Source organism: Delphinapterus leucas, chromosome 20, assembly GCF_059928025.1.
Source record: "Delphinapterus leucas isolate spDelLeu-1000000601 "Yukka" chromosome 20, BTC_Dleu_Yukka2, whole genome shotgun sequence".
In the NCBI taxonomy this organism is placed as follows: Eukaryota; Metazoa; Chordata; class Mammalia; order Artiodactyla; family Monodontidae; genus Delphinapterus; species Delphinapterus leucas.
In genome coordinates, this window is record NC_143148.1 from 5067462 (window position 1) to 5093788 (window position 26327).

The following is a 26327-nucleotide window of genomic DNA, read 5'->3' on the forward strand; positions in this document are numbered from 1 at the left end:
ATCATCTTAGATCTCTTGTAGCAACATTTAGTAGTTTGCAGTGTGCAAGTCTTCTACCTCCTTGGCTAATCTGTTCCTAAGTATTTAATTCTTTTTGATGCTATAGAAATAGGATTGTTTTCTAATTTTCATTTGACTTTGTGCATTGTGTATAGAAGTACAACTGATTTTTGCATGTTGTCATATCCTGCAACTTTTCTAAAATTGATTTTTGATGTAGCAGTTTTCTTGTGGAATCTTTACAGTTTTACAGTTTTATAAACCTCATCATCTACTAAAAAATAATTTTACTTTTTTAATTTTTTTTTCTTTTTTTTTGGTCTAATTACTCTGGCTAAGGCTTTCAGTACTTTTTTGGACAGAGAGTGTGCATCCTTGACTCCTTCCTGATCTGAGAGGGAAAGCTTTCACTCTTTCACCATTGAGCATGTGTTGATCACTGTGTTCTTTTCATATATGGCATTTCTTATGTTGAGATAGTTTACTGTTCCTAGTTTGTTGAGGTTTTTATCCTGAAAGGTTGTTGAATTTTGTCAAATGCTTTTTTCTGCAGTTGAGATGATCATGGGTTGATTTATTCTGTTAATGTGGTGCATTGCATTAATTGATTTCTGTATGTTGAATCATCCTTGCCTTATAAATTCCACTTGGTCATGATGTAAAATTGTTTTAATTTGCTGTGAATTTGGTTTGCTAGTATTTTGTTAATGATATTCTTATCAGTATTCATCGGGGATATTAGTTTGTAGTTTTCCTTCCTTCTTGTGTTTTTCTCTGAGTTTAGTATCAGAATTATGCCAGCTCCATAGAACAGGTTTGCCAGTGTTCTTTCTTCAACGCTTCAGAAGATCTTTATTAGGATATGAGGTAATTTTTCCATAAATATTTGGTAAAATTCTGCAGTTAAGCCATCTGGTCCTAGGTTTTTCTTTGAAGTTTTTGATTACTGCTTGAATCTCTTCAGTTATATTTCTGTTCAGACTTTTTCTCAGTGATTAGGGCTTAGTAGGTTATATGTTTCTGAGAATTTTCCTCTATCTTCTATATTATGTAATTTTTTGGCCTATTATTGTATATCGTACTCGCTTGTAATCCTGTAAAAAATTTCTGTGACATCAGTTGCAATCTCTCCCCTTTTATATCTGTTTTTAGTTATTTGAATCTTGTTTTTTTCATAGTATAGATAAGTAAATGTCAAAACACCAACTCTTGGTTTGTTAGTTTATATATTTTCTATTTCATTTATCTGTGGTCTCATCTTTCTGATTTACCTCTTCTAAATTTGGGTTTAGTTTTTTTCTTCTTTTTCTGTTTCCTTTAGGTGTAAAAATAGATTTCTGATTTGAGATCTTTTCTTTATTATAAGCATTTTTCAGTGTAGCTTTCACTGTATCTTATAAATTTTGGTATGTTTTATTTTTATTTTCTTCCAGATATTTTAAAATTCCTTTGTGATTTCTTCTTTGGCCCATTGGTCTTTGGCTTTTTCCCCCACATTTTTGGTGTCTTTTTTCCCCCATCTGCTTATTTGTATTTTCATTTAATTGTGGTTAGATAAGATACTTTTATGACCCCAGTCTTCTTAAATTTAAGATTTAGTTTGTGCCCCAACATGTGGTCTGTTATGGAGAATGTTCCATGGATAGTTGGGAAGAATGTCTTTTCTGCTGTTGTTGGGTGGTTGTGATGTGTACGTGTCTGTTACGTCCAGTCAGTCTGTAGTGTTATTGACGTTCTCTGTTTTCTTATTGATCTTCTGTATGGTTCCATCCATAAATAAAACTGGGGTCTTATAATGTCATACTATTACTGTGCTGCTGTCCATTTCTCTCTTCATTTCTGTTAATTTTTACGTCACGTTTTTGGGAGCTCTAATGTTAGATGTGTGTGCGTGTGTGTATGTGTATTTATAATTGTTGAATCTTATTGAATCGACCATTTTTAATTATATACTATCCTTTGTCCCTTGTGTCAGTTTTTGTTTTTAGTTTGTCTCATAATATGTAGCCACCTCTACTCTCTGTAGGATAGAATATCTTCTTCCATCCTTTTAACCTATACGTGTCCTTAGATTTGTGAATTGTAACAGTTCCAATTCTTTGACGCTCTTTAGCTTCAATTCCAGATCCCAGCCACCTGAGTTCAGCTGTTTGCTGTGTCATTTCTTATCTGTTGACCTGAGTCGAGTTTCTCAGAGTGTCTCTGACCGTTTCCTCCTCTGTATCATGGGAACACATCTTTCTCTAATGAGCTATTCTGTTGATAACAAGTTAATACATGTAACATTTAGAGTACTGCTTATCATATAGGAAGTACTCAGACCCTTTTAGTCATTGCGGTTGTTATTGATCATAATTTAAGATTCTGATCTTTCTTTAAATCCACTCTGGACTTTGTCATCTCTGAAAACACCACTCATAATGTAGCTCATCTAGATATTGAATATCTCAGTGTGTAGAACATAATATCTGTATAGACAATCTGGTGTTCAGTTTTATTTGTGTGCATTCCATGTATTGTCGACAAACATGAAAAAATCCACATTGTTTGGAAGATATCATACTCTCTTACATAAAACATAAGATGTTAAAATTAGAGACACATAATTTGCTCCAAATACCTTTACATAGCTTTGCCATTTACATATTTCAACCAGATTGATTGTTACACCTGTCTCCCCTTCTCACATTGTGTAAAATTAAGGACTCTCCTCATGGCCCCTTGGTGAAATGTGTTTTCATTTCAGGCACCGTTGACCTTCAAGGATGTGGCCGTAGAATTCACTCAGGAGTGGGAACGCCTGGACCCTGCTCAGAGGGCCTTGTACAGGGACGTGATGGAGGAGACCTCCGGGAGCCTGCTCTCTGTGGGTGAGGATAACTTCCCTCCCTCTAGAAGATGGGATCCGCTCTTGGATATCTTTGCATTTTTCCTGTGTGCCTCTTGGGAGCCCCTGTTTTGCTTGACTGATCTGAAATCCCTGTTGACTTGGACATGAAATGCTTCAGGATGTGCAGTGTCAGTAGTTTAAACTATCCTTTTCTTCAGGTGATCTGCCCATTTCATGATACGTCGGGGGTTGTTCCAGAGCTTGAGTATTTATAAAGCGCAATGGGAAACTTTTAAAATACCCAATTTCCTGTGTTTTCTACCCCTGTGCTTTAGATTCAGTAGTTCTAGGAAGAGAGCTAGGTGTCTACGTATTACACTGTTGCCTCTGTGTTCAAAAGGAGGCGGTGGATGAATTTGTGAAATGTTTTTGCAGACCCACCTGTAATGTCTTTACTACCCAGCTGAACAAAGAGCTGGGATTCTGGAAGAGCCACAGCACTTCACATTTCTTACTTCTAATAAGCAGGAATTTCTCTTTCTGATCTGAATATTATCTCCATCTTGAAGCAAGAGAATGAGCCCTGGATTGTCAAGAGTGACATGAAAGTATCAGAAAACCTAATGAGTGGGAAAGTAGCAAAAGTGTGAACACAGGTCAGATGTCAGAAGGGCATTGGGAAACTCTCCCATTGTTGGGAGAGTTCTCTGGGAAAACAAAAGTTTATTTCTTGCAAACTCTCGGAGGAAATTTTTCTCTGCAGCTTATCACTCTGTGCTTCAACGTGTGAAATTTACCCCCTCGCCTTCTAGTGGTGCTGTAGCTGCAACAAAGATAAAGGCAGTCTTTATATCTTGATCCACAGCACTTTGTTATATGCCTTCTGTGAACTCGGTCTTTCTTGACTTTAAGAAGCATGAGGTGGGCTGTTTTAAAGGGGTCTCTTGCCCCTTCATCTCTCCTTCGGGTCTTGATTCCACTGGATGCTCAGTTCCTAGTCCATAGAGACAAGAGTTGATGCCTCCGGAGTCCAAGCCTTGAACCTATGTCAGTTTAATCCCAATTTGATGTTCTGAGAAGATGTAATCAACAGATAGTAACAGATAGTAAACACTGGCTGTTCTTTAATTCCGTCTGGACCTCATAACCTACATGGAGCTGTCTGAAGCCCTGTCTGCTTAGTTAGATTTCCCAGCCATTTCCTCCATCCTGCTTTTGCCGCATACTTCAGTGATGCGAGTGGCGGCCAGGTTGACTGAACCTTACGTAATTGTTACTTAGGAAAACTGTAAGGACCATGGACAGACGTCCTCTCTTTGATCCCCAGTCCTACAAGAGGAGCATATGTGAACCTTTTCAGGCTCTTAGCTTGGCGTCTGTGGGTAGAGAACATGCTCCCATCTCAAGATCCTATCACATCTGACCCCCGTATCTTACAGTTTTTTCTCTCTTGGAGTGCTCTTCCTAGTTGGGTAATGTAGACACTTCCTGATTTCATATGTTCTTTAAGTTTGCTTGATTTGACTCTAAAACTTGCTTCTGAAATAGATATTCCTAGGGTCTGAAAGTTTGTCCAGTTTTTTTACTGTGATAATCCACTTTTAGTTAGTGGACAACTTCTGGTGGACTCTATGGAGTGGGTTTACTTGGCAACAGAAAGTTTTTATGGAGAGTACTTTCCCTCATATGTTGCAATATACTCCAGCTGCATACCAAATCACCACTTGAAGTTACTTACTGGAGTGGACAGCATGTTCTACAGTGTGAGATAGAAAGTATCATGAGAGCCTGACTGATAAGTCTTTCCAGGTTTTTATTCTGGTTGAGGAGTGTCACAGAAGCATGTCTCAAGGGCACTGTGACAATGTTGCTTACATATACTAATGACCATCCTTTATGAACTTCAGTAAATGGTATAGGAATTTCTCCTACGAATAACATTGCCCAGGTTCTCGTCCTCATAGCTGTGAGGCTGTTGACTAAACTGTTGTTCACGCTACATATTTTGTCACCTGTGTGTGCCTTTATTCATTCTACCTCAACACCTAATTTTGAAGCATGTTAATAAAAGCTTATGAATTGGTGTGACACCTTCAATGATAAGCTATAGTTCGTTTTGTTTAAGGCACTGCTACTTTCATTTTGTACATTTCTGTGCATTATGTATGGTCTTGATTTTTGTTTGTTTAGTCATCAGGTCTGTATTTTTTATGATATTAGTGTTGAAGATTGAATTGGGGAAAGGTCCCCTGCCGTGGTGGAACTGGTGATCAGACCCTTTTAGAGGTCTTTATGTATTCTCAATTTTTACCTATACTCAGTTATATCATTTGCAAATATTTTCTCCCATTTCATAGTGTCTTTTCACTTGACTGAGTGTGCTTTGATGAACAAGTTTAGGATTTTGATGTAGTCCAGTTTATCTGTTTTTACTTTGTGGCCTGTGCTCTTGGTGTTATGTCCTATTAATCATTGCTGAATCCAGTGTCAACAAGTTTTTCCCTGTATTTACTTATAGGACCTCTATACGTTCAGGTCTTATGTTAGGTCTTTGATCAATTTTCCATTAAGTTTTGTATATTGTGTAAGATAATGGTCCTGCTACATTCTTTGCATATGGATATTTAGTTTCCTCAACATCTTTTATTTTTAATTCACTCTACAAATTATTTGTTCATTTGCTTATTTTATTGAATTATACTTAATTTACAATATTGTGTTAGTTTCAGGCATACAGCAAAGTGACTCAGTTTTATATCTATATATATACAGATACATACATATACACACACACTTTTTCAGGTTATTTTCCATTATAGGTTTTTATGAGATATTGAATATACTTCCCTGTGCTATATGGTAAATCTTTGTTTTTTATCTATTTTATATATAGTAGTATATATATGTTTTTTATCTATTCTATATATAGTAGTATATATATGTTGAACCATCCTTGTGTATCTGTTAATCTCATACTCCTAATTTATCCTTCCCCCTCTTTCCTGTTTGGTATCCGTAAGTTTGTTTTCTATATCTGTGAGTCTGTTTCTGTTTTGTAAATAAGTTCATTTGTATCATTTTTTAGATCCACATATAAGTAATATCATATAATGTTTGTCTTTCTTTGACTTACTTCATTTAGTATGATAATCCCTAGGTCCATCCATGTTTCTGCAAATGGCAATATTTCATTCTTTTTATGGCTGAGTAATATTCCACCCTATCCATTCATCTGTCAGTGGACATGTACATTGCTTCCATGTCTTGGCTGTTGTAAATATCGCTATGAACATTGGCATGCATGTCTCCTTTTTTTTTTTTTTTTTTTTGCGGTACGCGGGCCTCTCACTGCCGTGGCCTCTCCCGCTGCACAGCACAGGCTCCGGACGCACAGGCTCAGCAGCCGTGGCTCACGGGCCCAGCCGCTCCGCGCCACGTGGGATCCTCCCGGACCGGGGCACGAACCCGCGTCGCCTGCATCGGCAGGCGGACTCCCAACCACTGCGCCACCAGGGAAGCCCATGTCTCCTTTTTGAATTAGAGTTTTCATCTTTTCCAGATATATTCCCAGGGGTGGGATTTCAGAATCATGTGGTAACTCTATTTTTAGTTTTTTAAGGAACCTCCATACTGTTTTCCATAGTGGCTGCATTAACTTACATTCCCACCAACAGTGTAGGAGGGTTCCCTTTTCTCCATACCCTCTCCAGCATTTGTTACTTGTAGACTTTTTAATGATGGTCATTATGACCAGCGTGAGGTGGTACCTCATTGTAGGTTTGATTTGCATTTCTCTAGTAATTAGTGATTCTGAGCATCTTTTCATGTGCCTATTGGCCATTTGTATGTCTTTAGAGAAATGTCTATTTAGGTCTTCTACCCAACTTTATTTTTTATTTTTTTCTGTGGTACGCGGGCCACTGTTGTGGCCTGTCCCGTTGGGGAGCACAGGCTCCGGATGCGCAGGCTCAGCGGCCATGGCTCACGGGCCCAGCCGCTCCGCAGCATGTGGGATCTTCCTGGACCGGGGCACGAACCCGCGTCCCCTGCGTCGGCAGGCGGACTCTCAACCACTGCACCACCAGGGAAACCCCTCTTGTTTTGTTTTTTTTTTAATTACAGATTCTATTTCATTTCTAGTGATCAGTCTGTTCAAATTATGTTTCTTCTTTATTCAATTTTGGGAGGCTGTATGTTTCTAGAAATTTGTATATTTTTCCTAGGTTGTTGATTTTGTTGGCATATAACTTCATAGAATTGTCATGAATTTTTGTATTTCTGTGGTATCAGGTGTTATTTCTCTTTCATTTCTTCTTTTGTTTGTTTGGGTCCTCTCTTGTTATTGATGAGGCTGGTCAGAAGTTTGTCAATTTTTATCTATTCAAAAAACCAGCAATTGTTTTTATTTTTCTCAATTTTTTTATCACTATGTTTTATTTCCTCTCTGATCTTTATTATTGTCTTCCTTCTGCTGACTAGGTTTTGTTCTTCTTTTTCTAATTCTTCTAGGTGATAGTTTAGGTTGTTTGAGATTTTTCTTCTTTTTTGAATTAGGCCTCTATCACTATGAAATTCCCTCTTAGGATTGTTTTTGCTGCATTCCGTAGATTTTTTTTTTTTCATGGTTGTGTTTTCATTGTCATTTGTCTCAACATATTTTCTGATTTCCTCTTTGCTTTAATCATTGATGCATTGGTTTTTTAGTAGCATGTTGTTTAGTCTGCATGTAATCGTTTTCTTATTTCTCTTTCTGTGATTAATTTCTAGTTTCATGATGTTGTGGTCAGAAAAGATGCTTGAAATAATTTCTATCCGTTTAAGTTGGTTGAGATTTATTTTTTGTCCTTGTATGTGGTGTATTGTAGAGAATATTCCATCTGCGCTTGATAAAGAATGTGTATTCTGGGTTTTTTGGATGTAATATCCTGTAGATATCAGTTAAGCCTCACTGTTCTCTTGTGTCATTTAGGGTCTCTGTTGCCTTATTGTTTTTCTGTCTGGAAGACCTGTCCATTAATATTAGTGGGGTATTAAAGCATCTTATTATTATTGTATTCCCTTCGATTCCTCGCTTTATATCTGTACTTGTTTTATGTATTTAGGTGCTCCTATATTGGGTGCGTATACGTTAATAAGTGTAATGTCCTCTTCTTGTAGTGATCCTTTTATCATGGTATAGTGTCCTTGTCTTTTTTTATGGCCTTTGTTTTAAAGTTTATTTTGTCTGATATGAGTATTGCTACCCCCACTTTCTTGTCATTTCCATTTGTGTGAACTATCTTTTTCCATCCCCTCACTTTCAATCTGTATGTGTTATTTGCCCTAAAGTGGGTCTCTTATAGGCAGCATATTGTCGGTTCTTGTTTTATTTTGTGATCTGCCACTATGTGTCTTTTGACTGGAGAATTTAGTCCATTGACATTTGAAGTAATTCTTGATAAGTATGTACTTACTGCCATTTTAAACCTTGTTTTCCAGTTGATATTGTATTTCTTCTGTGTTCCTTTTGTCTTTTTGGTTTTACTTTTGTGGTTTGACAGTTTTCTTTTGCATTATGCTTGAGTTCCTTTCTTTTTGGTTTTTGTGACTCTTTTGTATGTTTTCGATTTGTGGTTACCCTGGTTTTCAAGTATGTTAACCCTCACATTTTGTGATTTTGGTGTCCTATGTTACATCTTCATGTTTATCCTTTTGCTGTTTGTTGTAGTTATAATTGCTTTCATAAAATTTTTTTGTTTTTTAATCCGTGAATTGGCTCATTTATGTGATTTTCAATCCTTTTATATATTTACCTTTTGTATTGTGATTTTTCCCTTTCCTATAGATTCTTCTTTTCTATTTAGAGAAGATCTTTTCAATATTTGTTAGGGTGGGTTTAGGATTGCTGTATTTTTTTAGTTTTTGCTTGTCTGAAAAATTCTTTACCTCTTCTATTCTAAATGATAATCTTGCTGGGTAGAGTATTCTAGGTTGCAGGTTTGTCCTTTTCAGGACTTTGAATATATCTTGCCACTATCTTCTGGTCTGCAAGAGTTTCTGTAGAGAATTCAGCTGATAGCCTTATGGGGGTTCCCTTGTAACTGACTTTGTTTTTCTCTTGCTGCCTTTAGAATCCTCTCTTTAACTTTTGCCATTTTAATATGTCTTGGTGTAGATCTCTCGGCTCTTCTCATTGTGTGATTTCTGTTACACTGTCTTCCAGATCACTTATTTGTTCTTCTGCCTTATTTAGTCTCCTTATTCATTACCTTTAGTTCGGTTTTTATCTTGGCGATTGAGTTTTCTAGTTTTGTTTGGCTCCTCTTTATGTTTTCTAGTTCCTTGCTACAGTGATCTGCATTTCTATTTGACAGTCTTTCTTAATACCTTCAGCATTTTTATTACCTCCTTTGTGAACTTGGGGCTTACAGACTGAAGAGGTCTGTTTAATTTTTTGTTGTTTCAGGAGATTTATCTTGTTCTTTTAATTGGAAATATTCTTCTGCTTTCTCATTTTATTTATATTTCTCTATGAATTTAGGAGCAACAGTTATCTACCGTTGAAGGGCTGCTTTTATGCGGCAACATCCCTGAATAGGCTGTGTGTGTGAGTCCAAAATTTTTGGTGCAAGGGCTCTTTTGGTATGGACGCTTGCCACATCTTTCGTCAGGGTGTGCTGGCCATTGTCCTCTTTATTTATTTTTTTGTGGTACGCGGGCCTCTCACTGTTGTGGCCTCTCCCGTTGCAGAGCACAGGCTCTGGACGCTGGACGCACAGGCTCAGCGGCCATGGCTCATGGGCCCAGCCGCTCTGCGGCATGTGGGATCCTCCCGGACCAGGGCACAAACCCGTGTCCCCTGCGTCGGCAGGCAGACCCTCAACCACTGCACCACCAGGGAAGCCCCCATTGTCCTCTTGATAGGTGGTATGTTTGTTGTTGTGGTGACCAGAGCCTGCAGTGGATGTTTGGCAGGGCCTCTTCTTTGCTCGGTGGTTGTAACAGCCCTGTAGTTGGAGTACTGGTTGGGGTAGAAGCCCCCAGGTCCAATTCTAAGCTGTGACGTGAGGTAGGCAGGATTTGATCACCCTGCTGGGAAAGGAGCTATGATGTGTTCCTCCCCAGTAGCCCTCCACTGGGACGTGTGACTCTGTGACACCACCTGCTACCCGGTGTGTGTGCGCCAACAGAGTCCACGGTTGCTGGTGCTGCCCCCAGACCCACCTCCACTGCAGGAGCACTGGTAATAGGCTCAGATTCAGCCCAGCTCCACGTATGTGAGCCCACAAAGTCCACTGCTGCTGGTGCCATTCCCCAACTCAGTCCTGCTGCCAGAGTGCCAATAATCGGGTCAAACGCCCCTCCAGTGACACGTGTGTGCTCCCCAAACCTGCCACCCATGCGCACTCCCAAAGCCTGCGACGGCCAGAGCTGTGCCCCCCTGAGCACCCTGACAATGAGGCTGCTATAGCAGACCCACGCCCCTCTCTTTGTGCATTGATAGTGGGCTCCTATTGCAGACCTGCACTCTGTCCTGCACACAGCCCCAGCTGTGGCCCAGACCATGCTCCAGGACCTTTGGGCCGTCTCTGCACAGCAAAACCGAATTCTCTCCCCGAGTATGTCGCCGAGGCCTGAGTTTCAGCACCCAGTTGCTGTGCACACCAGGAGGCACACATCTTGGGCTGGGAAGTGCAGCAGCATGGCAAGGACTGGCTGTGCTACTCTCTGCCTACCCTACTGGCCACAAGCCAGCTCCTACACTCTCCTCTCTGGCGTCGAAAGCTCCCCTCCCTGTCCTGGCGGACCTCTCAGCCAGTCGAGGAGTTCCCCAGGGTGTGGGAACCTTTCTTCCTTCCCAGCTCCCTCCCAGGGGTGCAGGTCCCATCCCGACTCCTTTCTTCCCCCTTTTGTCCTAACCGGTTAAGTGGGGATCTTTCTTGCAGTTTTTGTTGTATGAGATCTTCTGCCAGCTTTCAGTAAAGTGTTCTGTGAGACTTGTTCCACGTGGAGATGTATTTTTGGTGTATCTGTGGGAGAAGAGGAGCTCCACATCCTTCTACTCCACCATCTTGGTCTCCTCTCAGCATAGTTCAGTAGACTGCCCTTCCCCCACTGAGTGGTACTGACACCCTGTGGAACATCATTTGACCGTATACACAAGTTTATTTCTGACATCTTTATTCTGTTCCACGGGTCTGTCTTCATGCCAGTACTGTGCCACTTTGATTAGTTTAGCTTTGTGATAATTTTGAAATAATTGTGTGACCTCCAACTTTGTTATTTTCAAACTTGTTTTTGCTCTGAGGGTCTTCAGATTGCATATGAATCTTAGGATGGATTTATGTATTTCTTCAAGAAATGCTGTTGGGATTTTGCTAAGAATTGTGTTGAATCTATTGATCACTTTGGGTAGTATTGCCATCTTGACAGTACTGCCTACCAACCCATGAACTCGGGATATATTTGCAGTTACTGGTGTCTTTTCTAATATTTTTCAGCAGTGCTTTTAGGTTATAGTGTAAAAATGTTTTCCTCCTTGGATAAGGAGTTATACCTACATATTTTATTTTGCTAATTTTTCTGAATTCATTCATTAGTTCCAGCAGGATTTTTTTTTTGTGGAATCTTCAGTTTTTTCTACACATTAGATCATGTAGGTTGTAAACAGAAAAAATTCTTCTTCCCTTTTCTATTCGGATACCTTCTATCTATATTTCTGCCTATGTGTCCTTGCTAGGATTTTCAGTAATGTTTTTAGAAATAGTGAAAGTAGGTATCCTTCTCTTGTGCCTGATCTTAGAGGAAAAGCTTTAAGTCATTCCCCATCAAGTGTGATGGTAGCTGTGGGCTGTTAATATATGGCCTTTATTATGTTGAGGTAGTTTTTTGGTTTTTGTTTTTTTTTTTGTGGTACACGGGCCTCTCACTGTTGTGGCCTCTCCCGTTGTGGAGCACAGGCTCCAGACGCGCAGGCTCAGTGGCCATGGCTCACGGGCCCAGCCGCTCCATGGCATGTGGAATCCTCCTGGACCAGGGCATGAACCCATGTCCCCTGCATCGGCAGGCGGACTCTCAACCACTGTGCCACCAGGGAAGCCTGAGGTAGTATTTTTTTTATTTCTAGTTTACCGAGTGTTTTTACCATGAAATGCTTGTCAAATGCTTTTCAGTAGAAATGATCATGTAGTTTTTTTCCCGTCATTCTGTTAATGTGCTGTTTTACATCAAAAGATTTTCATATGTTGAACCATCCTTAAATTTCAAAAATATATCCCTATTAGTCACAGTATATAATCTTTTTAATGTGCTGTTGGTTTCAGTTTACTATTATTTTATTGATGATTTTTGCATCATTATTCATTAGAGATTGTAGCCTCTGGTTTTCTTGTAGTGTCTTTGTCTGGCTTTGTTATTGGCATAACTCTGGCCTCATAGAGGGAGTTTAGAACTGTTCCCTCTCCTTCAGTTGTTTTGAAGAGTGAAAGCAAGATTGCTCTTAATTGTTTTTAAATGTTGAGAAGAATTCTGCAGTGAAGCTATCTGGCTTTTCTTTGTTGTATGGTTTTCGATTAGTGATTTCAATCTCCTTAATAGGAATAGGTCTGTTCACATTTTTTTATTTATTCATGGGTCAGTCTTGAGAGGTTATATTTTCTAGGAGAGTATCCATTTCTTCTGGGTTATCCAACATTTAGGTATAGAATAGTTCTTAGTATTCTCTTAGATTTTTTTGATTTCTGTAGAATCATTTGTAAACGGTTGTGATGTCCCCTCTTTCATTCCTGATTTCAGTAGTTTGAGTGTTCTCTTTGTGAGTAAATCTAGGTGTTTGTCAGTGTTTTCATCCTTTTCAAACAACCATATTGTAGGGTTGTAGTTTTCTGTACTTTTTATTCTGTTTCATTTATCTCTAATCTACTTTGTTCTACTTCTGTTAGCTTTTGTCTCTTTTGTTCTTCTATATATGTATATTCCACATATAAGTGAGATCAGTATTACTTTTTATGTCTGACTTATTTTACTGAGCATATAGTCTCAACGTCCATACATGTTGGTACAAATAACAGAATTTCCTTCTCTTCTATGGCTGAATAATATTGCATTGTGTATGTCTACTAGATTTTTTTTTATCCATTCATCTCTTGGACACTTTAGGTTGTTTCTATGAGTTGGCTGTAGTGAATACTGGTATAATGAATATGGGAGTGCAGGTATCTTTTTAAGACAGTGATTTTATCTTGTCCGATATATACCCAGCAGTGGAACTTCTGCATTATTTGATAGGTTTTTTTTTCTTTAATATTTTGAGGTAATTATATACTGTTTTCTGTAGTGGCTGCAACAGTTTTCATTCTTTCCAGCAGTGCACTAGTGATCCTTTTTCTTTCCCACATTCTGCTCAATACTTGTTATCTCTTGGCTTTTTGATGATAACCCTTCTAAGGGGTGTGAGGTGATATCTCATTGTAGTTTTTTTTTTCTTTAATAAATTTATTTTTTTTATTTATTTATTTGGCTGCATTGGGTCCTTGTTGCTGCACGCAGGCTTTCTCTAGTTGTGGCGAGCAGGGGCCACTCCTCTTTGTGGTGCGCAGGCTTCTCATTGCGGTGGCTTCTCCCGTTGCAGAGAACGGGCTTTAAGGCATGTGGGCTTCAGTAGTTGTGGCACATGGGCTAAAGGTCCTGGGAAGGTACTGGGGAAAAGTGCTTATTGCTCAAGGAAGGCATAGTTTGTAATACTCTGTTGGATGTTAGTAGGTTAAGTGAAGAACAACAAAACACAATATTGGCTATCCGTTCTTAGGGGAAAGACAGAGTCCAGAAAAGATCATTTCCCATCCCTGGCCGTATGGAATAGGGACCTGAGAACATGTGCTCAGCAAAACTGCACATTTGCTGTGGACCAAAGACCACTGGGTACCTCCTTTTTCTTCAATAAATGGTAGGATTTATTTAAGTTTTATTTCTCTGTTTTAGCCTAATGTGTTATGAGTGATGAGGCCTCCATATAGGACTCTGACTCAAGAGGAATCTCATGAAACTTATGAAATCCTCATGTGTGACTGGAGTCATGTTTTGGTAGAACTTCTTCTCCTTTCCTTTTCTTCTATCCTTAACATACAAGGTTGGATGTATTTTGTGTGAACAAAGAAGGGACAAATTATTTCTGATAGAAGCTGCACTAACATATATTATTTCCAACTAATTATCACCCTGCTGCGCAGTTATACGTGACATTTGCTTGGTTTCTCAAAGATGTATATACTCTGATATAAGGTAAGACGTGAGCCCTAGTTACAGGCTCTTCCATGTAAGTTTTGTATGGTTTCTCTCTACGATGGAGTCTCTCTTTATTGAAATATAATTGATATACAACAGTGTTAGTATTGGCTGTACTATATGAGGTAACATGTGCATACTTTATGAAATCATCACAATGATATGTGTAGCCATCTTTCCTCAGCTACTACCATGCTCCTTTTAAACATATTCCTTATGTTGGATATTACATCCCCATGACTTACCTATTACATAGAGGTTTGTGCCTCTTAATCTCCTTCACCTATTTTACCTGCCACTGCACTGCCCTTCCTCCTGGCAACAACCACACATTTGTTCTTTATCTGTGAATCTGTTTTCCTTGTCTTGTGCTTTTGCTTCTTCGATTCCACATATAAGTAAGATCGTGCACTATTTGTCTTTCTATGCCTGACTTCTGTCACTTAGCATAAAATCCTCTAGATCTATCCATGTTGTTGCAAATGGCTGGACTCCTTTTCTTAAGGGTGACTTATATTCTACTGTGCGGAATGGACATACAACATCTCCTCTAAGCATTCATCTACTGATGGACACTTAGGCTGCTTCTCTGTCTTGGCTACTGGAAATAATGCTACAATGAATATTCAAATGCCTATATTTTCTCAAATTACTGTTTTTCTTTTCTGCCAGTAAATACTTCAAAGTGCAATACCTGGTTCATCTGATGGTTTTAATTTTTGAGGAACTTCAGTAATGTTTTCCGTAAATGTTGCACCAACTTACAATCCCAGCAATAGTGGACAGGGTTCCCTTTTCTCCACACCATTGCCAATGCTTGTTGTCTTTCTGATGACAGCCATTGTAAACAGATGTGAGGTGGTACCTCACTGAGCTTTTTTAAATATAATTTTAAAATTTTTATTTATTTAGCTGCATTGGGTCTTTGCTGCTGCACACAGGTTTTCTCTAGCTGCTGAGAGCAGGGGCTACTCTTTGTGGCGGCACGTGGGCTTCTCATTGCGGTGGCTTCTCTTGTTGCAGAGCACGGGCTCTAGGCGCCCGGACTTCAGTAGTTGTGGCTCGTAGACTCAGTAGTTGTGGTTCGTGAGCTCTAGAGTGCAGGCTCAGTAGTTGTGGCACACAGGCTTAGTTGCTCCATGGCATGTGGGATCTTCCTGGACCAGGGCTCGAACCCGTGTCCCCTGCATTGGCAGGTGGATTCTTAACCACTGCGCCACCAGGGAAGCCCCCTCATTGAGCTTTTGATTTACCCTTCCCTGATGATCTGTGACGGTGAGCATCTTTTCATGTGTCTGCTGGCCATCTGTATGTCTTCTTTCTCCTTGATAGACTCCCATATGTTAAGTAAGGCTTGAATACATGCACAAATTTTGTCTGAATCGCTTTAAAGTTTCTTTCTTATTATAAAATCTCTGGTGACCCCTAAACCTTGAGCTTTGGACCAAAGCATTGCCACTTATGTGAGGCTTATGTTGTTTTCAGTATGTATTTTGAGATGCCTGGTGAGGCTTGCAAATTGAGTATGAGATTTGCAACACATATTACATTTGTAAGGTTTTTCTCCAGTGTGGATTGTTTTATGTTGAGTAAGATATGAATGCCTTGTAAGGGCTTTGCCACACTCATCACATTTGTAAAGTTTCTCTCCAGTGTGAGTTCTCTCATGACCCCAAAGTTGTGACTGTTCAATAAAAGCCTTATCACATTTATTACATTTAAAAGGTTTTTCTCCTTTATGAATTCTCTGGTGTGCCATAAGGTTTGAACGCTGTGTAAAATGCTTGCCACACTCATTACATCTGTGTGGCTCCTCTCTAGTATGGACTGTCTCATGTTGAGTAAGATATGAGCGCACTGTAAACGCTTTGCCATACTTAAGACATCTGTACGATTTCTATCTGGTATGGATTCTCTTATGCCTGTTAAAGCCTGAATGCTCAGCACAGGCTTTGCCACACTCAGGACATTTGTAAGGTTTCTCTCCTGTATGCACTCTCTGATGTGTAGTGAGATTAGAACACTGGTTAAAGGCTTTGCCACACTCACTACATCTGTAAGGTTTCTGTCCAGAATGAATTCTCCTGTGATTCCTGAGGTTTGAGCTTTTGCTAAAAGCCTTCCCACAGTCATTACAGCTGTAAGATTTTTCTCGAGTGTGTGTTCTCCTGTACTGCGCAGGTGACAACGTGTTTTCCACACTAGGAGGAACTCTGTGAAGTGGTGAAACTGAGGAACCACTGCTGACTGGCTTCTCACCTTGACCGCACGCATACACTTTCTCCTCAGCTGCACATCTCTGCAGCTGAGCCGCCTGGGCCTGCAGCCTCACTCCAGGTCTGCTTTCCAAACACTTGAGATCTCTGTTTCCAGCAACGCTGACGTTATTTTTCGTTGTTAACAAACTTCTTATGGATGGCTTGTCGTGTGTGAAATATTCACGTGCATTACTTCGTACAGAAACACTCTGAGGAAAATTAATTAAGGACTTATTATCTTGATCTTCTCTCTGAGATTTTTGTTATGGGTCAAAAGCACTTCTTCATAATCTCTTGCATCGTAGCCCCACTCACTCTCACACTCCTGCACATCTGCACAGACTTCCTCGAGGTCAAAATCCTTGATGCCATGGTTTTGATTTCTTTCCAGTACCACTACATGGCATAATTCTCCTTTATCAGTGTCTTTCTCTTGGTGTTAATTCCTTGATTGCAAGTCTAGCAGAATGGCTTCCTATTAAATGGAGTTGGAAAATAAATATTTTATACTGACTTAGATAATTACATAAAAAATCATATGCAATGAACAGTTTTCTCAAACATGGTATTCAGACATCACTGTTATATACAGTTTAATTTTCTTTTTCTATATTTTCCCATATTACTGTTTTCTCTGATCTTAGATAATAGAGTTTCAAACATACACTACATACTACATATATATTTTGCAATGTATCTGGATAATTAAATGATAGTCCACAGTTAGAATGTCTACCTATGTACTGGCTTATAAAAATCCAGGCATGAAATCATCATTGAGATTTGAGACTGTCTTCCCTAATCCTTAACCTTTATAATAATGTTAATCACATGTGAGTATGATGTAAGAAAAAATATTTTTTAAAATCTGTATATCACAATAATAAGTGATAAAGCATTTATATAACCCATGATAAATCAAGCAGGTAAGGTAATAAATAACCACATTTGCACAAAATAATAAGTCTCTGGAATTCTAAAAGATTCTCCGGTAGGTGCCAACAACAACAAAAAAATTTCATTTCAGGAGGAACACACAATAGGAAAAATACCTTGATAAGCACTGAATTTTGAAATATCAGATTCAGGTAAATGTATGTATAAAGTTTAAGAATTAGGGAAAACGGTCTGAAATTTTCAATCATTGTCATGCCTGTGATTCTACACAGTTCAACTACCTAACTGTGGAGTGTCATTTAATTGTACACTTGTATGGCAAAAATATATATATATATGGTATAATGTATGCTTTAAAATTGTTATCTTAAGGTCAGAGAGGACATCTGTATGGAAAATAATTAGAAAAAGACAACAGCCAAAGTATAGTGTAGGCCAAGGTCAATTTCATAATAACCATGACCAAAAAATGACACATCTAGTTAACTAAAGGTAACTTTACAGTCCTCGCTATCTGCCATGCAATATTTCAAGCCCCTGTAACAGAATTAATTATTCTTGAGGTAAATTATCACAGTATTTCATATAAAAACACACATCTAACTCACACAGAAAGCAAATTCAAGAGACAGTTTGAACCTGGGTGTGCAGAGTAACAGGACATGTCCATATGTGTTAAGCAGCACCACCCATCCAGGCAGTACAGACTTTAAGAAAATTTAAAGGAAGTGTATCTTAGAAATGTTTCAAGGAAGATACGGGCAGTGAGTTGTGTCACTTACACTGTCCCGTCACTGTCCTACCATTCCCAGATAATGACAGGAGTCACGTCCGGCACGTGTTGATGTACACAGTGACCAGACCGAGTCGCTGATCTGAGCAAACTGTACTGTGTGCAAGTAGGGGTCCTTGCTTAGGCAGTGTGTGGGGTATGCGGAGGGGTGGGGTCTTATGGGAACTGGGGAGCCCAAGTGCTAAATATGGACACAGTACTAAGAAGTACCAATAGAGTTCACTTAGATCCACAAAAATCCGAGGGAAGGCCAGGACTGGGATTTAACAAAGCAAGAGTGAAGTAGTGGGCAATGTGGGAGCACTGCTTGTGCTTGCAAATCTATGGGAAGAGGACTGTACTGCAGCAGATGAAAGCCTCACCTTGGGAAAAGAAGAACCGCTGCAGCAAGAAGCATAAACATGACTCATTCTATGCAAACTCTATTGTTGGTATGAAGGAAATGTGGAAGATATTAGGAAGACACAGAGTGCTGTTATGGGAAGACTGTAGGTTTACATCTATTCCAATATTTGCTCTAAACATGATCAAGCTGAGTATCCCACAAATTCCATTCCTAGGCATATATTATTTGTTCCGGAAGATGTGTACAAGAATGTTCTTTGTGGGACCTAAAAGCAAAACCTGGAGAATGAATGAATTCACTCTGTGTGAACACATGTGGATGCAATAAACCCCTCTCAAGGGTACAGCAATGGAGGATGATCATGGTTGCTGGATGATGATCTCTTGGCAGGGGCGACAGAGGTTGACTGGTGGAAACAAAGCTAGCATGAGGGTTTTGCCAAGGTTTAACCTCTGTGGATGTGATTATATTTGGTAAGAATAACTTTTAAACTACTTATACATTTTTAAATCAGAATACCAATTTTAGCATGAAGTTTTTTAGTGCAAACAGCTTTGTCATATAAAGGTAACAGATCTCTTTTGCAGGAATTTTTTAAAGTATTTGAAATCATATCTTTGGGTCTTTTAACATTCCAATCCCAAACATAAAACAGACATCAGATGAGAAGCGCTCTTACTGTATGTATATCACTAAAGATATACTTACTCTTATCAATAGAAATTAATATGCACTTAACAAAAAGTAATGAATTTTGACTTCTGGAACAGCAACAGAAAATAGTAACCTTAAGGGCTTAAGGGGCATTACTAAACAACCTAGAGGGGAAAGAACGACTTGTATGGACAAGTGTTGTTCACAGCAGGGTTTAGAAACCGTTCTGGCATTGCCCAGCTGATCCATGGCAGAGTTCTATGTGCAGAGATGTGGTCAACAACATAAGCAGCCAATTAACAGCCTGAAGAACAGGACGATAATAGGATGTATATCAACAAGGACCAGGTGACTTTTGATGAAATTTAGTTGAAAGAGAGGACAGGGAACAAAAGAGGCTTCATTGAAATATGTAGTTCAAGGAACGTAAGAAAATTTCTGAGAAACAAACATTGTTAGAAGCAGTAATAATGAGGGAAACCATGGAGTATAAAAAACTTTCCTTAAATAAAATGAGCTATTTAAATATCAGCATACCAAGATGTGCATGAAGAATCTACACAGGGAGAATAATTATTAGAATAAATTAATGTTGGGGAAGCTAGTAAAGTAGTCTTGTTCAGGTTTCAGAGGCAGCACTAGGCCTCTCTGACTGGGCAATGACCCTAAAAGCTGGCTACATGCCAAACTGCTGAGCTCCCTGCAGGCAGCACACCTTGTAAATCATTAGATAAGATAGGGCGTAAGTCTGGGGCCTTCTTGCACCCTGAGGGCCTGGCCAGCCCCCAGGGATCAGAGAACACTCCAAGACTTATGACTTAAAACCAAGGCATTTATGACAATAACCAGAGCTGCAAATTTGCACGCAGGCTGACTATCGTCAGCCTGTGGCCTGATGCTAAAAGCAGGAATCCTTCCAGTAGCAAACAAGTCTCACCCATGGGGTGGATGTACCGTCCGGGCCTTCCCAGCTGGGATTCCAGATTGCTGCCGAAGGGACTTCCCAGTGCTGCTTGGATCTGGATGTAGGTGCTTCCCCAATTCCATGATGTAATAAACCTGTCTCTACTATACTTTCTTCTACTATTCTTAATTAGTATACTGTGATCTTTTAATTCAATGAACTCTCTGAATTCTTGTTTAACTGAGTGTAAGAGTGGTTATTTTGCCAGCAACTCCTACGAACCTAAAATGAAAGTAAAACTTCCAGCAAAACAATTATTTGCAGCAAAAACAATTGAAATTAAAATAGAAATCAAAACTTCCTTATAGAAAACTACAGCAAATCAATTGAATGGTAACCTGTGACTAAAACTTAATAAGAAAAATTTAATTGAGGAAAATGTGTGTTAAAACAAATGTGATACCACTAAACACCTATGATAGTGGCCAAAGTACAGAACACTGAAAATATTAAAAATTAGAAATGATGCAGAGCAGCAGAAACTTTCATTCATTGCTGATGGGAATGCTAAATGGTACAGCTAGTTTGGAAGAGTTTGCAGTTTCTTACAGTCTTAAATATGATCTAGCAATCGCACTACCTGGAAGTTACACAAATGAGCCAAAAACTTTTCTGCGTGCAAAAACATGCACATGAAGTAGAACAAATAATCCTAAAATTTGTATGGAACCAGAAAGACACCGAATAGCCAAAGCAATCTTCAGAAAGAATAAAAAAGGTGAAGGCATCACATTCCCTGATTTCAAGCGATGTTACAAAGAATGGAAACTAAAATGCTACTGGCTTTAAAGCAGACGTAAGTCAATGGAAGAGACTAGAAAGCCCAGAAGTAAACCCACACATATGCAATCAATAAATTTACAACAGAGGAGCCAAAAATATACAAGGGGGAAAGGACAGTGTCATCAATAATTAGTATTGAGAAAACTGAAAGGCACATACAAAAGAATGAAACTGGACCACTATCTTATACCATATGCATAAATTAACTCAAAACAGAGTAAAGACTTGAATGTAATACCTGAAAAAAAAAACTCCTAGAAGAAAGCATAGTAAGCTCCTTGATATCTTGTCAGTGATTTTTTGAATCTGAAATGAAAAGTAAAAGCAAAAGAAACAAAAATAAACAAGTAGGTCTACATCAATCTAAGAAGTTTGTGGACAGCAATGGAATCTATCAACAAAATGCAAAGGCAACGTATGGGTTGGGAGAAAATATTTACAAATCATATTTAAGGGGCTTAACATCTAAATTACATAAAGATCTCACAGCTCAACAGCAAAAACAACAAAAATTCTGATTAAAAAAAAAATGGGCAGAAGATCCGAATAGATTTTCTTCCAAAGAAATCATACAGATGGTCAACAGATACATGAAAAGATGTTCAACATCATCAGGAGAATGAACATTAAAACCACAGTGAGATCTCACCTCACAATTCTTAGAATGGCTTTAACATAAACAAATGTACGACAAGCAAGTGTTGGCAAGGATGTGGAGAAAAGGGAATCCTTGTGTTCTCTTAGTGCCAACACTACGAAAAACAGTACAGATGTTCTTCAAATAAATAGAACTAACATAATATCCAGCAATTCCATTTCTGGGTATTTATATGATGAAAATGAAAACACTATCTCAAAAAGATATATGTATCCCCCTGTTCACTGCAGTATTTACAATAGTAAACAACCTAAGTGTCCATCAATGAATATAAATGAAGAAACTGTGACATGTCTAAATATATATAGTGTAAAAAACATGCCATGTGTGACAACATGAAGGGCATTATGCTACCTGAAGTGAGTGACAGAAAGACAAATACCTTATGACTGAATGATGAATGGGGGATTTTTTTTGGGGGGGGGGGTTCTTTTTTTACAGAAAAGCTAATTAGACATATCAGTAAGCCATGCTGTATTTAAAGTAAACTACATCTAATTTTTGAATTTTCAGTTTTTGTCATTATCCACATCATGACTTCTTCCTACTAAATGAATCCTGGTAACAAGCCAGGATGGACCAAAAAATAACAAGTAGACTTAGCTCCACTTTATTAGTCAGATATTATTAGGAAAAGGATCAACAATACACTTACCATCTTCCCAAAGGATTAAGTTAATGGAAGGTGGTTTTCCTGTCAAATGAGGTAACACTGTCTTCTAGACCAAGGTTTTTGGGAGTGAAACTTTATCTGCTCAAGACATGTCTTATACATTGACAATTAATTTTGTAAACAGGAAATGTTAAAAACAAGATGAATGTAGTCAGAAAACAGTAGCCATGGGTGGAGGGGGCGTGGTCTAAGGAGAGCAGCATGGGTGTTGTGATCCACATGATTATTTGTGCAAACACAGTTCTCAGAGGCTGCAGGTAGAAACAAAAGCACCCCCAAGTGGGCCTAAGTACCTTTAATCCCAGAAAGTTAAGACTGAGGAATACTTATAATTAACCTAAAGGCCTCCCAGTCACGAAAATCCATTTTGGGACTGTTACTGTGGATGCTATAAGAACCTAGTTTAAAAACAAAATCTCAATTATCTCCTGCACCCTTTAAGCTTCTACCCTCTAAAAGTGAAAAGGAAACCTACAAAACAATAAAAAACACTCACCAATCATAAATATCTGACAAGGCACTTGCATTTAGAAGATATAAAGAACTTATTTATACTCAACAAAAAAAGACAACCCAATTTTAGGATGGGCAAAGGACCTGAACAGACATTCTCCAAAGAACAAAGAAAAACAGCCAATATGCACATACAGAGAAGATGTTTAACATAATTTTTCAATAGAAAAATGCAAGTCAAACCCAGGATGAGGTACAACTCCACACCCCCTACAATGGCTGTAGTCAAAGAGACAGATAACAAGTGTTAGTGAGGCTATAGAGAAACTGGAACCCTCATACACTCACTCCTGGTGGAAATGTCAAATGGTGCAGCAGCACTTTTGGAAGACACTGGCAGTTCCTCAAAAGATTAAACAGAAAATTACCACATGACCAAACAACTGCACTTTTAGCTTTATGCAAAAGGAAATGTAAATATACGTCCACAAAAAACGTTCAAAAATGTTTCTAGCAGTATTGTTCACAATAGCCAAAAGGTGGAAACAACCCAAATGTCCAACAACTCACAAATGGATAAACAAAATGTTGTATTCATTCATGGACTATTATGAGGCAACAAAAGGAATGAGGAACTATTACATGCCACAAAAACAAAAAACAAACATGCAGAAATAAATTCCCTGCATATAAGTATTTATAGCAGCATTATCCATATCATCTAAACTTGGAAGGAGCCAAAATGTCCTTCAGTTGGTGAATGGAGTAATAAACTGTGGTACATCCAGGCAAGGGAAATATTATTCACCACTAAAAAGAAATGAGCTATCAAACTATGAAAAGTCATGGAGAAAATTAAATGGATATAACTAAGTCAAAGAAGACAATCTGAAAACACTATATAAACTGTTTGATTCCAACTAGATGACATGCTGCAGAAGGCAGATGTATGAAGCCAGTAACAAGATCTGTCATTGCAGCAGTTAGGAGGGAGGGAGAGATGAATAGGTAGAGCACAGAGGATTTTTAAATAATGAAATTACTTTTTATGGTACTATTACGGTACACACATGTCAGTATACATTTGCCCAAACCTACAAAATATATAACACCTAGAGTGAACTCTAACATAAATGTGGACTTTGAGGGGGTAATTCATGTCAATGTAGGTTCCTCAGTGATAACAAACATACTCTTCTGTCGGGTGTTGATTATGAGGGAGGGTCTGCATATCTGGGGTGGAAAATACTGGGAAATCTCTATAACTTCCACCTAATTCTTCCATGAACCTAAAACTCCTTTAAAAAAGATAGCCCATTAAAACAAAGGTGTATGGGTTCATAATAGGTACTAATATGAAACAGTAAAAGGAACAGACTATCTTTTCAAAAACTTCTAGAGGTTACACAGCTTTCAGGGAAACAAATGTTAAGTCGGGGACTTCCCTGGCAGTCCAGTGGCTAAGACTTCGCCTTCCAATGCAGGCGGTGTGGGTTCGATCCCTGGTTGGGGAGCTCAGATCCCACATGCCTCGTGGCCAAAAAACCAAAACATGAAACAGAAGCAATACTGTAACAAATTCAATAAAAGACTTTAAAAATGGTCCACATCAAAAAAAAAAAAAAAGGCAAACACTCAAAACAGAAATCCTATAAAATATTAAAGAAATATTCATTCCAAACCCCAAATTGTAGATATAAAACAAAGAACACTAAGAATATCATCAAAACTACAGAACTGGCCTTCCCTGGTGGCGCAGTGGTTGGGAGTCCGCCTGCCGATGCAGGGGACACTGGTTCTGGGAGGATCCCACATGCTGCAGAGCGGCTGGGCCCGTGAGCCATGGCCACTGAGCCTGCATGTCTGGAGCCTGTGCTCCGCAACAGGAGAGGCCACAGCAGTGAGAGGCCCGCGTACTGCAAAAAAAAAAAAAAAAAAAATACAGAACTGATGACTGATTAAAGAAAAATGAAGGCCAGTTATAACAATGAAATTTGCAAGGTGAAAGTTATCAGTGGTCTAAAAGCAAAACAAGTAACAGGAGAGTTTAAATGTCAGCATCTACCCCATCTAGAAACTAAAAATACTACAAAATAGTTTGTATACCAATAAAGGCAAATGTACAATAAAGGTAGGAAATCATGCACACACAAAGCTAACAGGGCAGGGAGGTAACAAGACAAAAGTAGTAAAATCATCTATATCCACAGTAATTAAGGGATACACAGAACAATTAGATGTAAAATATATCAGAAACAGTAATCATGAGAGGAGGAGAGTACAAATGCAGGGTTTATAAAATGTGTTTGAAATTAAGAGATCAGCAACTTAATCATGTATATATGGACTGCTATATAAAAACCTCATGGCAATTGCAAACCAAAATGCTGTAATAGATATATACACAAGAAAAAGGAGTCCAAACACAACACTAAAGATAGTTAGCAAATCACAAAAGGGAAAAAAAGACCTACAAAAACAAATCCAAAACAATTAACAAAATGACAGAACATTCATATTGATAATTACCTCAAACATAAAAGTACTAAATACTCCAACTGAAAGACATAAACTGGCTGAATGGATATAAAAACAAGACGTGTATATATGCTACCTACAAGCAACTCAATTTACAACTAAAAACACAGAGACTGAAAGTGAGGGGATGGAAAAAGGTATTCCATACAAATGGAAATCAAAAGAAAGCCACAGCAGCAAATAAAATATACTTTAAAATTAAGACTGCTGGGACGTCCCTGGTGGTGCAGTGGTTAGGAATCCGCCTGTCGATGCAGCGGATATGGGTTCAAGCCCTGGTCTTCGAGGGTCCCACATGCTGCGGAGCAACTAAGTCCATGTGCTGCAGCTGCCGAGCCTGCACTCTAGAGCCCATAAGCCACTACTACTGAACCCACATACCACGACTACTGAAGCGCACATGCCTGGAGCCCATGCTCCACAACAGGGGAGGCCGCCCATGAGAGGCCCGCACACTGCAGGAAGGGGTAGCCCCTGCTCACCACAGCTGGAGAAAGCCCACGTGCAGCAGTGAAGACCCAACGCAGCCAAAAATAATTTTTTTAAAAAAATTAAGACTCCAGTCCGGGAGGATCCCACCTGCTGCGGAGCGGCTGGGCCTGTGAGCCATGGCCGCTGAGGCTGTGCATCTGGAGCCTGTGCTCCGCGACGGGAGAGGCCACAACAGTGAGAGGCCCGCGTACCCCACCCACCCCCCCCCAAAAAAATTAAGACTGTTATAAGAGATAAAGGACACTACATATTGATCAAGGGATCATTCTAGAAGATATAACAATTGTAAATATACGTGCACCCAACATAGGACCACCTAAATATATAAGGCAAATATTAACAGACATAAGTAGGACTCAGCTGTAACAAAGTAACAGTAGAGAACTTTAACACCCCACTTACCTCAATGGACAGATCATCCAGACATCAATAAGGAAACACAAGCCTTAATAACACATTAGACTAAACTGACTTGATATAAATATAGAGAGGGGGACTTCCCCGGTGATGCAGTGGTTAAGAATCCACCTTCCAATGCACGGAACTCAGATTCGATCCCTGGTCAGGTAACTAGATCCCACATGCATGCCTCAACTAAGGAGCACACATGCTGCAACTAAGACCGGTGCAACCAAGATAAATAAAGAAAAATTAAAAATAAACTTTAAAAATAATAATAAATATAGAGAGAGCATTCCATCCAAAAGCAGAATACACATTCTTTTC

The 26327-nt window shown here is 39.0% G+C and overlaps 1 long non-coding RNA gene and 1 pseudogene across 6 annotated transcripts in view; one reads left to right on the forward strand and one right to left on the reverse strand.

The window, feature by feature from the left end:
* Nucleotides 1-26327, forward strand: part of LOC111181045 (uncharacterized) — a 108193-nt gene that overhangs the window by 15856 nt on the left and 66010 nt on the right. For 5 of the 6 annotated variants that reach the window (XR_016390826.1, XR_016390828.1, XR_016390830.1 and 2 more), the window contains exon 3: nt 2747-13754. This is a non-coding gene — a long non-coding RNA (uncharacterized LOC111181045). Of the gene's footprint in view, nt 1-2746; nt 13755-18600; nt 20185-26327 lie in introns of those variants that run through there. The other variant, XR_016390831.1, reaches the window with a different exon arrangement.
* Nucleotides 2797-17911, reverse strand: LOC111180499 (zinc finger protein 677 pseudogene; annotated as a pseudogene).